Genomic DNA, 13,054 nt, shown 5'->3' with positions numbered 1-13,054 from the left:
TTGTTAAATTGCCAATTCTTCCTTAACTTGATCTATAAATTCAATGCAATTCTAATCCAAATCCCAGAATGTTATTTTGTGAATATTAAGAAAATGTTTCTAAAATGAATTTGAAAAGGCACAAGACATATAATAGCCAATGAAATACTGAAGGACAAAGTTGATATTACTCATAGTAGACAATATCAAGATTATTAAAAGAGCTACAGTAAGAGGACAGTGTAATACTGGCAAAACAGTACACACATCAATTCAACAGCATAGAGAACCCAGAGAGAACCAGAATAGAGAACCCAGAGAGAGATTCAAATAAATATAGTCAACTGATTTTGACAAGGCAAAAAGGAAATTTAATGGAGAAAGAACAATCTTTTCAACAAATGGTATAGGAGCAATTGGATATCCATATGCAAGGAAAAAAGAAAAGAACATGAGCAAGGACCTTACAATTTACACAAAAAGTCAATTCAAATGGACCACAGACCTAAATAGAAAATACAGAACTATTAAAAACAGGCAACATCTCTAATCATCAGGGAAATACAAATCAAAACCACAATGAAATACCATTTAAGTGAGAATGGCTTTTATCAAAAATTCCCCAAACAATAAATGCAGGCATGGATGTGGAGAGATAGGAACACTCATATACTGCTGGTAGGACTGTAAACTAGTAAAACCTCTATGGAAAGTAATATGCAGATACCTCAAAGAGCTAAAAGTAGAACTACCATTTAATCCAGCAATTCCATTACTGGGCATCTACCCAAAGGAAAAGAAGACATTCTATTAAAAAGACATCTGCATTAGAATATTCATAGCAGCACAATTCACAATTGCAAAGATGTGGAAATAACCCAAATGCCCATCAATACATGAGTGGATTAATAAAATGTGGTATATGTATACCATGGACTTCTACTCAGCCACGAAAAACAATGGTGATCTAGCACCTCTTGTATTATCTGGATAGAGCTGAAGCCCATTCTACTAAGTGAAGTATCTCAAGAGTGGAAAAACAAGCACCACATGTACTCACCATCAAATTGGTATTCATTGATCAACACTTATGTGCACATACAGTAGTAACATTTCAACGGGTGTTGGGCAGGTGGGGGGAGAGAGGGGATGGGTATATATTCACACCTAACGGGTGTGGTGCACACTACCTGGGGCATGGACACACTTGAAGCTCTGACTGGGGTGGGACAAAGGCAATATATGTAACCTAAACATTTGTAGCCCCGTAATATGCTGAAATAAAAAACATAAAAAAAATCAGGCACAAATCTATGTGAACTTTTGTTTGGTTTTGAGTTTTTAGGTACAACTCCAAAAGCACAATCCATGAAATAAAAAATTAGACTTTACTGAAATTTAAAACTTCTACTCTGTGAAAAACACAGTTAAGAATCTAAAAACACAAACCACAGGAGACTATTAGAAACTGTTTACAAAACATATCTGATAAAGGATGTGTATCCAAAATGTACAAAGGTCTCTTAAAACACAACAATAAGAAAGCATGAAAACCAATTTAAAAAACGGCACAAGATCTAAACAGATGCCTCACCGAAGAAGAATTACAATTAAGCACATGCAAAGGTATTTAACATCATCTGTTATTGGGGAAATATAAATTAAAATGACAATGAGGTACCACTACACACCTATTAGAATGGCTAAAATCCAAAAAACTGACAATAACAATTGCTAGCAGAATGTAGAGCAAAAGGAACCCTCATTCATTGCCGGTAGCCTACAAAATAATAAAGCCACTTTGGAAAACATTTTGGCAGGTTCTTAAACACTAAATAGTCTTACTATACAATTTGGCAGTTGGAGTTTTAGGCATTTGCCCAACTGACATGAAAACTTATGTCAACACAAAAGTTTGCACACAAATAATTATTGCAGCCTTATTCACAATCACCCAAAGCTGGAACATCCAAGATGCCCTTCAATAGGTGAATGAATAAACAAACTGTAGGGCATACATACAATGGAATAATAATCGGTGATAAAAAAAATTAGCTATGAAGCCACATGAAAGACATACATAAATTATCAATCCATATTTCTAAGCAAAGGAAGTTGGTCTGAAAGCCACATACTATACATGATTTCATTTACACAACATTCTGTAAAAGACAAAACTCTAGAGATCATAAACAGATCAGTGGTTTCCAGGGGTCAGGAAAAGGGTGGGAAAAGATTAAAGAGGTGAAACATACGGGAAGTTTTAGAGCAGTGAAACTATTCTGTATGATATTGTAATGGTGACACATGACACCATGCATTTGTCAAAAACCCATATAATTTACAGCAGAGAAATGAACCTTAATGTATGCAAATTTAAAAAATCATTAAGTAGGTCAAATGACACAGGGATCACAGAACCGAATGCAGAATGTGACAAATTAACTCTTACAAATGTATGGAACAACTTTACTAAAGAGAGGGAGGTGGTGTGGGGGAGTGTTGACCTAAGTAACTTGGGAAATGAGGGCAGTCTGAAAGCCTAAAGGTAAAAGAACTCTGTATAAGCTTGTTACTCTAGTTGATGATACTCTTATTCATCGGAGTGGAGGTTAACAACTCTGAAACCACTATATACATACATAGGGAAGGAACAATCAGATGAATGGTGTATGGTGAGAAGCCAGTTGGAGTAGGAAGTCACAGCACAAATGGACAAGAGAAGCCTATGATGACCCATGCAGTAATGGATTAGAGTTGAGGACATCAGTATGAACTTATGCTTAGCTTAACATAGATATTGACAGTTACACATAGAAATAAGTACAGGTACACACAGACACCTGGATTTGAATTCACAAGTTTTTTTTTTTTTTTTGCTCTGTCATGTAAGAGAGCTCAGAAGCAAGGACACCTCAGTAGTAAATAACATACCTAGTGTCCAGGTTTTGATTTCTAATATCATCTTCCAATAAAAAGAACCAGAGTTCTTTGGTGATATGGCTGATTAGGTCATATATAATATAAAATGAGCCTGGAGTATCTTGATTTTTCTGGAATTTAAGGAAGTGCTCAAAAAAGAAGTCCACCACAAACCCTGACAATGATGGGGCTATATCGAAGAGACACAGACAACACTTGAACAAGCATTCGATGGTCAAAGCTAAAACAATCTGAACAATAACAAATGACAGAGTATCAGGTTATATCTCAAAGTATGAAATCAATATCCATGAGTCCATATTTATATAAATGATCAAATAAATAATAAAGAAACAAATTTCCAATACAGAAAAATTGCAAATATTAATAATTTATGTAGATATTCTGATCTCAGGGAAGTGGTGAATAATTCCCCACTCTTTAAATGTGAACTATACATAGTGAGTGCTTTTTAAAGAATAGAGTGTAGAAATGGGAAGGAGGAGAATAACTTTATAGTTCGGAAATCTGAAAAAACCCTACTTCAGCCAGGTGTTCAAGGTTAACATCAACCTTGTTAGTTGATCATGTTGTTGATATGTATCATAGATATGATATGATGAAAATGGCATTTTGCCTCGTAGTTTCCCTCCCCAAACCATAACCCCATCTAATTATAAGGAAAACATCAGAGAAAGCCCAATTCGGGTACATTTTACAATACTCCTCAAAACTGTCAAGGTCATTAAGAAAAAGGAATGTCTGAAAAACTCTCATGGCCAAGCAGTCTTAGGAGACAATTTTATGTGTTATCCTGAGTGAGCTCCTAGAACTAAAAAAGACATTAGGCAAAAACTAAGAACATCTTAATAAAATACGGACTTCAGTTAATAACAATAAATTTATATTGTTTCATTAATTTTGACAAATGATATGAGGGCTAAAATTAAGGCTCAACACTATATGCTGCCTTGACATCTGGTATAATTTAGAGAGCTTTGAACGACCTAACCACAACTTTCCCCTCTCCTCTCTATTCCAACGGACAAGGTCCCCAGCCAAATAACTCTCCCAATCAAATAGACCAGGTGCAATTCCTGCTTGTGCCTTAGCAGCAGGTTTCAGTTCCCTGCCAGACCACAGGATTATTCAAACAAACCAATCGCATACTCCCATTGGAAGCAGAGGGCCTTTCTCTCACGGCCTCTGGTTGTTCACCCGGTTCAATTCGTGGGTGGTCTTGCATGGCGTGAGATGTCTTCCTCGTCTGGACTGTGAACATATATGCCTGATAAACTCTTGTTAGTCTCATCTGACCAGTGTCTGGTGTTGTTTGTTTGGCCATCCCCTTCACTAACAGGGTGAATGGGAGGTGATTAATATAGTAATTATGTTAAAAATTGGATGAACAGGGTGTGGGATCTATGGGAACTCTCTGAAATATTTTTGTAATTTTTATGTAAATCTAAAACTATTTTTTTATTTCAGAATATTACAGGGGTACAAAAGTTTGGATTACATGATTTGTTTTCGTGCGGTATGAGTCAAAGTTATAAGTGTGCCCATCACCAAGGAAGCATGCATTGTACCTTTTAGGTCTAAATTTATCCATCCTCTTCTCCATCCTCCCACCTACTTGGTTTCCATTGAGTTTTACTACCATATATGTACATGGTGTTGATCAATTAGTTCCAATTTAATAGTGAGTGAAGGTGGTGTTTGTTTTTCCATTCTTGTGATACTTTGCTTAGAAGAATGGTCTCTAGTTCTACCCAGGTTGTTACAAAAGGTATCAGTTCATCATTTTTTATGGCTGTGTAGTACTCCATAGTATACATACATCACATTTTATTAATCCACTCATGTACTGATGGGCACTTGGGTTGATTTGACATCTTTGTGATTGCGGATTGTGCTGCAATAAATATTTGGGCTAAAACTATTCTAAAATTTTAAAAGGTTTATCCATATTTTCTCAGTATTTTGCATTCAGATTTCCTAAATTACCTGAGTCACTAACTCATAAATGGAAGTGTCTGGCTGGATTTACATTCAAGCAGTCCACACCTGTTAGAGACAATTTAGCTTAGTGATAAAGAGCTCAAACGTTGGAGCTGGATTGCCTGAATGTAAATCCTAACTCCTCCATTACAAGCTGTGTCATCTCAGGTAGGTTTCCTAACCTGAGACTTGCTAATCTCTCAGTTCCTTTGTTTCTTCATCTGTAAAATTGGACAATGACTATACCTACCTCACAGGATTAAATGAGTTGAATTAGGCAAAATGCTTATATACTACTTGGCACAGAATAAATAAAATGTCAATTATAATTATTAATATACAAAGTAGGACAAATAAGCCAAAATGTGACAGGAATTTCTACATCCAAACAAATGGTCCTATGATCAAAATGATGGTGTTAAACTAAAACTAAGTGACTTTTTGTTGTACAGATGATGCACTCGCCCATCAGTATCACCATTGCTGAGGTTTGTCGGGTCAGGAGAGCTGCCTATTAAATAGCATCAAGTAAAGCAAGAAGGAAGCTGAAGCCAAAACAAAGGTACATTTTAACACTGATGACATCTCTCCACTTTTGATATTATAAATACCTAGTATTTCATTCTGTCTTATAGTAAAACATCCCCAAGTTAGCCATTATTATTGTTGTTATTGTTGTTTTCCAGTCAATTCCTATTTTAGATTTAATGATTTCTTAGTCCATCGTTATTTCATGCATCCCCACATATCTTGCAAACCACACCTTTGTTCGAGCTTCGGTTTCCTTCTGGGTTCAATTTTCTTCATATTGAAGTGTAATATATTGTTTACTACTTATTTCGAGAAAATTTATCTGTTAGAGGTAAATTCTTTTAGTCTTCGTTTGTTGAAAGAGTCTTTATTTTGCCATAATTTTTGAATCATAGGTTAGTTGTGTATAGAATTCTCAGCATGAAATTATTTTCTTTCAGGATTTGAAGATTTTATTCCATTATTTTCTTGCCTTTATTGTTGTTATTGAAATGTTGGTTGTTAGTCTTAATTGTCTATTTTTTGCTTGGATCTTCTGAAATTTTTCTATTATGTATGCAGACTTATTTGTATTTATCCTCCTTAGGCCTTGTTGGACTTAAAAAATATAAGAATTAGGCTGGGTGCAGTGGCTCATGCCTGTAATCCTAGCACTTTGGGAGGCGAGATAGGAGGATTGCTTGAGGTCAGGAGTTCAAGAGTAGCCTGAGCAAGAGCTAAACCTCATCTTTAGAAAAAACAAAAATTAGCCAGGTGTGGTGGTATGCACCTGTAGTCACAGCTACTCAGGAGGCTGAGGTTCACTTGAGCCCAGAAGTTTGAGCTTGCAGTGAGCTACAGTGATGCCACTGCATTCTAGCCTGAGTGACAGAGCAAGACCCTATCTCAAAAAAAAATATATATATATATATATATATATATATCTGTTATTATTATTAGTTGGCATTATCTCATTGAATGCTGCCTGCCATCCAATTTTTTCCTAGTATTTCCTTCTAGAATTCCCAATAGACTATAACTGAATTTCAATCCCTCTTCATTCTTTGTGTCTTAACTTGTCTTTCATAGTTTTCATCTCTTTACTTCTCTATGTTGCATTCTGGATTATTTCTACAGATGAAGTTTCAAGTTTATCACTTCTTTCTTATGATGTTTTTTTATGCACATTCATTGAAATTTTCATTTCCATAGTTATATTTTTCTGATTCAATCTGCCTCTTGTTATACCACAGCATTCTATTTTTAATTATAATTTTTATATCACATTTTTTCTTTGTAAATTTAATCATAATCATCTTATAATATCTTTCATTTTATTCTATTAATCTAAAGTTCTTAAAAATATTAACCTTTCTTTTTTGTGTGTCTGACTTTTTCAGAGATAGATTTAACTCTGGTATAATATATAATTTTTGACTCTGAAAGGAATTTTTTCTCTTTCCACTGTGGGAGCCCATGTGCTCTGGATCATGGAAGTGAATTACAAATAATTTTGTATTTGTTTCTATAGGTAATTCTATTTAGACCAGTCTTGGCTTGGAATTTTTGCATTATGTAGGTAGTGTAAATTCAGACTTTGTAATTCCATGTGGCACAAATTGGAGCATATATTTTGCATTGAAGAATTTTCCTTACCTAACACTTCAGACCAAGACAAGACTCCCTGACAATTCCCTGGCTCAGGAGGTAGATAGCCTAACTCTGTTTCACAAGCGTAGGCAATATTTTCAGGTTCCCACATTTTTTGAGAGTATCATTCTACCTTCCTGCCTTAGGATGGTCCAGAACCTAGTCCTTTCCATAGGAAGGGTTAGAATATCATCTCGTGGCTACTGGGGCTTAAAAGAAGGCCCTATATCTCCCTGGGCCATCAACTTGGGCACTTTCCACGTTGTCATCAAGTTCCGAATTATTTCTGGTAACTGGAAAGTTTCAAAATTTTGTTTTTAGTTCTAAAAAACACTTTTTAAAAGTTATATTTTAACTAGTGTGGGTTTTTTTGTTTGTTTTGTTTTGCTTTGTTTTTGCAGTTGCCATAAAAATGGATTTCTATTTTGGCTTTGGCCACCAAGGAACCAAAACCATAAATTCCTCATCTACCTAAGCCTCAAGTTTCTTCATCATGGATTATGACTCCTATTTTAGGTTTATAGTGGCAATATATGAGATATGTCTGTAAAGGCATTATGCCTGGCTTTTTTTTTTTTTTTTTAGTAAGCACTCATTTGATGTTAATTATACTTGTTATCATCAATAATATTCAAACTAATGTTTTAGCAGTTGATTTTTTTTTCACAACCAAAACATCACAGTGAACTTTGATCTGATAGATAAATATTTAAATCCTCTTTTTAACATGAGAGAAAGTCTCCTTACCGTCTCAGCTTAGCCTTCAGAAGTCACTCTAGCCTGGATCTTCTAAGGTATTATTCTTTCTAACTATAATACACTTTTCTGTTATACACATTTACGAAAACTAGGAAGGAACACCCAATGGAAAATGCCTATTTAGAAGAGAAGGGGCCACTATATCAACTTCTTTTGGACCTCTTGTTTGCTTTCTCTTCTCTTTTCTCTAACAGTAGCTGAAAAGTCCAAGAGAGTGAAAATGGAAAGGAGAGGCTGGTGTAATAGTTAACCTATTCTCTGAAAACAAAATTGCTTTTACGTGATTATTGGACAGGGCTTTCCTAATGTAGCCATTAGTTATATGTGGCTAATGAGCACTTAAAGTATAGGTTGTCTGACTTGGAATATACTGTGAGTTTTAAATACATATTGGATTTCAAAGACTCAGCACAAAAATGAATGTAAAATATCTCAATAATTTTCTATTTTTGATTATATGTTAAAATGATAATCTTGGCATATATTGAGCTTAATAAAATATATTGTTAAAACTAATGCCATCTATTTATTTTTAGCTTTTTAAATGTGGTTGGTAAAACAATAGTACATATGTGGCTTGCATTAGATTTTATTGAACACTGCTTTAGATTTAGGGAATAAATTCCATGTGAAAGGAAAAGTGTCAGAAATAAGAGATGGAGGTTCTGACCAAGAGGCAAACACACATTCTTACATGGAGACTATAATTTTCTAAGTATTAAGAAAAACACTGGTCTAATAATGCCCTTGTAATATTTTTAGGAGTAGGGCTGTTAACATCATCCTCTGTGTAAATCCTTTCGGATCAAGGAGATTTTCTAGAATTGAAGTATAATGCTCTCTTTGGGGAATTTACAACAGTATTTTTTCTTTCTATAACCTTGGGATAGTGTCAAGAAGTAGGCTGGGAGTACAGTATGACTAAACTCCCAATCCATAATCTATTAGCCACCAACAAAGCCACACTAGATAGTCTTGCATTCTATGTAAACCAGTGTCTTTAGTATATAACAAGGCCTTGAGACTTGTCCTCTAACAGCTGATTCTCAGTCCTCATCTTTTTTTGACCTACCAGCAGTATTTGTCACTGGTGATTATTTTATCCTTTTTGAAACACTTTAGTTGTTTCTTCTCAATTTTCTTTGCTGGTTCCACTTACATCTCCCCATCTAAAATTAAAATACACAGGCCTAGTCCTAGGATACCTTTCCTATCTCATCTTAACGTAATGTAATTTTATTCAATTTCACAACTTTACATGGTATCTCAATGACAATTTCTCCAATGTTCCTATCTCTGGCCCAGACAGACTCTTTGCTTGCCTCCAGATTTATATCCTACTGCCTCTCAATATCTCCACTCAGAAGTCCAATGGGCATCTCAAATTTAATATGCTCCTAAATAAGCTCCAAATTTTCCACCTCAAACCTGTTTCTCTTGCAGTTTTTTGCATCTCATTAGAAATAGACTTCATTAGTATATATACCCAGAGCAACTGATGTTATCTTAACTCATCATTTTTTCTTACATTTAATATCCAGTCCATTATATCTTTCAAAATTTATCCAAAACCTGACCACTTCTCACCATCTCCACTGTTGCCCCTTGATCTAAGCCACTATCCTCTCTGCCTACAACAGCTTCCTAATGTGACTGGTTTTACTGCTTCCATTCTTATTCCTATTCAGTATTCCCCCTACACAGCCAGAGTTATCCCTTTAAAACACAAGTCAGAGAACATTACTCCTGTGCTCAAAACCATCCATCTCACTCAAAGCCAAAGGTTTTATGTTGCCCCTCAAAGCCTTTACCATCACCTGTGTGGCTCTATCTTGCCTCCTTCCCTCAGTTGTCCTTTGACATCATCTTCTACCAGTCCCTTTGTCTCCTATTAATTTTATTCTGGCAAATCCGATCTCCTATCTGTTCTTCATATCCACCACATCAAGTATAGTTCCACTGGTGGGCTTTTGTCTCCTCTGCTTAAAAGGTCCTTCCTTCAGATAATTACAATGCTTTTTGTCCTCTTCCTTTCTTCCAGTTTCTGCTTATATGTAGCACCTTCCCTGACAATCCTATTTAAAATAGGGCACACACATACACCACTCACCCACGTACATTCAGCACGATCTCCCTTCAATCTGCTTAATTTTTCTTCATAATACTCATCCTTAGCTGCTAAATTATCTATTTCCCTGTTTGTTTATTGTCTATCCTGCCCCTCTAAAAAAAATTTCATAAAGACAGGAATTTCATTTGCTTTTTATAAAATTTTCATTTGCTTTGTTAACTCCTTTCCTTAGGTGCCTGGAATATTTGGCACATAGTGAGCACTCAATAAATAGTTTCTAAATGAATAAATCAATGAACCTTCTGACCAGATTTTCTCCAAGCTCTTTCTTTATAGACATTTTTGATCTGCCTTTGCTGTTTGATAATGATATCATAAAAACTGTCAATATGTAACATTCTAGAAAGAGATAATGATGATGATGAGGAGGATTAAATAAAATACAGAGAAAGGGCTACTGAGGAGGGGGTAAAGTTGGCTATCTTTCTAGGAAAGTTCTTACCCATAGGAGTGAATTATTGTTGGGGATAGGTTGTTGAGGAAAGTAGAAAATAACCTGCAGATAACCATGGTGAGACTTAGCAAAACATTCAGGTAAGAGTCATTTGCAAATCCAGAGCCAACTAAAGTTGTACGCTATCATTTCCTGAGTATATTCCTCTGGGTTCTGCTTCTGATCTTGTCTGGTTTTTGTGACAACTCTCATATACCCATGTTGGTAGGCTGAATAATGCTCCCTACCACAAAAGATGTTCACGTTCTAATCTCCTAACCTATGGCTAAGTCACCTTACTGGCAAAAGGGACTTACAGATGTGATTGACTAAGTTAAGAATCTGGAGATGGTAAGGTTATCCTAGATTAACTGGATGGGCAAAATATAATCATGTGAGTCCTTATAAGAGAGAGATAGGAGGTCAGAGTTAGAGAAAGATGCTATGCTTCTGGCTTTGAAGTAAAATAATAAATTTGTGTTGTTTTAACCACTACATCTGTGGCAATTTTTAGAGCAGTGATAGGAAACTCATATATCCAGAAACTTTAGGCAACTCTGTTCAGTTCCATCACTTTTCTCTTAGCTCATTTTGACTCTTAGTTATTGCAGGAAGTCATTGTCCTTACTCCTGTCATTACTATAAGTCACTCCCCAAATTTATCCTGCTATCTAAGGGAATGTCTTATTTTTATCTATTTCAACTTTACTTCATGTACTTTTCTTCTCCTTTTGTCTGGCTAAACCTCAACTCTATATTCTCTGGAGAGGGAAATTCTCTGGAGAACAACTTCATTCTCCAGTGAATTCTTTACCTTTTAATTTTTGCATTTTTAAAAAGGAGATTGGTGTCTGAATGATATTAGTTGGAAAGGTTATGAATCTTTCTGAATGATAATTTGATTGCTTTATTCTTCATTCAAAGTTACTAAATGAGTAATTACTAATTGGAAATCACTAAAATTATTTGCTGTCTCTATACCTCACATGTGTTTATAGATTATTTTAAATATTTTTCAAGCATTTAATAATTTAGAGACATGTATGTCAAAAATCAATAAAGAATATAATTTATTTATAATTGCTTATTGTTTGCAGGTTAAAGGAACTTTGTAATGATATATTTTAATATAAGGTTTATAAGATTTATAAGGAGTATATGAATATATTTATTATACTCAGCCATTAAGGGCTTTTAAATTCTATACATACACATTCATACATACATTAGAAGTAGAAAATAGTTCTATAATTTAAGATGTTGACTCACAAAATGATATTCTCTGCAGTAAAATAGTATGCCTTTCAAATTTCAAATAGAAAACACATGCTACTAAAGTTTAAAAACTCTAAAAATTTTTATATAGAGATATACTTTTTGCTTCCCTTACATAATCATTTCCTAAACAATACATTCCTACTCTTGTAAATATTTATTCTTTTGAAACATAAAAGCCACTACTCTCAGAAATGAATTTTAAGAAGCAATCAATTACCTCAATCGTTATTTTCAATTGCTTTTGAAATAATATTATATTCATGGTTTTACTATTACTTTGGCATATTTCTCTACATTTATTAATTTGTTTATCAACTAGTAGAATCAAATCAAATCAAACAATTTAATTAGATTGTTCAGTAGAGTTCTCACTTTGAAAAAAAAACTATTTTTGATCTACAGATAAGTTTAAAAGAAAATATTTATAATATCTAGTTCCAGTGTTTGAGTTGCTTTATTTATATTATATAAACAATAAAAAAGAGAGTTAAATCAAGTAATAAAGTATCAGCCAACTGTGGGAGATGTAGGCTTTCACCATTTGGCAAAGGTTATTATCATAACTCAGGCAGTAAAATTGTCTTTTTTCACTTGGTAAGCATTATTTCTTTAATATTATTTTCTTTACTATGGCTCACTAGTAAGTCACTTAATTTTGTTTAAACAAAGACTAAACTTTTAAAGCTCCATCTTATGTACATTGGAGTGTCTTTGCCTGCAGCATTAGAGGAGACTCTATATAATTCCATACTTCTATCCTGGTGCCCCAAATAAAATATTCATCTTTTAAGTTAAGGCAGAATAATTAGAAGAGGCTATGACAGCTTGCTGGATACGTATTTACTTTTAATTTAATTCTGATTTGTAGAACACTTAATCATTATAGATAAGAAGGTCATTTTTGTTAATTCAAATGCATACCTATGTGAAAAATATCCCTATAAAAGATTCCAGGTAGTGCTTTTCCATGTAACCCAATCATTCTTTAGAGAATGACAGCAACCCTTTATCCAGATTGTATTTTGTCACACACCATCAGTTACTGCACTTTGTTTATAAATTCTGTGACATACATCAGAGGACATTTACAAAGACTAATGAAGAGTTAGGCATTTTAGGAAACCAAAGCTGAAGCAACACTATTTAGCACTTAAATGACATTTTTCATTTTCAAATTACTTTGCATGAATACTAATTATTCTTAACATTGCCATAAAGAAGGTAAATGAAATTATGATCCTTATTCTAAATATAAGAAAAATGAGGTAGAAAGACTAAGTTGTTCTCATTTTTCACTCACTCTACTTATATATCATCTATTTTAAAAAATCAGTTTCTCTTTAAATAAACACACAAACAACCAAGAAACAGAACAACAAAAAAAAACCCTT

At 34.1% G+C, this 13,054-nt stretch overlaps 1 protein-coding gene across 4 annotated transcripts in view; it reads right to left on the bottom strand.

Annotated features, from left to right (window-relative positions):
• The window catches only part of MAGI2 (membrane associated guanylate kinase, WW and PDZ domain containing 2), a 1,296,878-nt gene that overhangs the window by 899,801 nt on the left and 384,023 nt on the right, over positions 1 to 13,054 (bottom strand). The gene's annotated exons all lie outside the window — the stretch shown is intronic.

This window comes from Microcebus murinus, chromosome 9 (genome assembly GCF_040939455.1).
Source record: "Microcebus murinus isolate Inina chromosome 9, M.murinus_Inina_mat1.0, whole genome shotgun sequence".
Taxonomy (NCBI): Eukaryota; Metazoa; Chordata; class Mammalia; order Primates; family Cheirogaleidae; genus Microcebus; species Microcebus murinus.
Note: the sequence above shows the minus strand (reverse complement) of the source record. Positions and strands in the feature narration are given on the sequence as shown.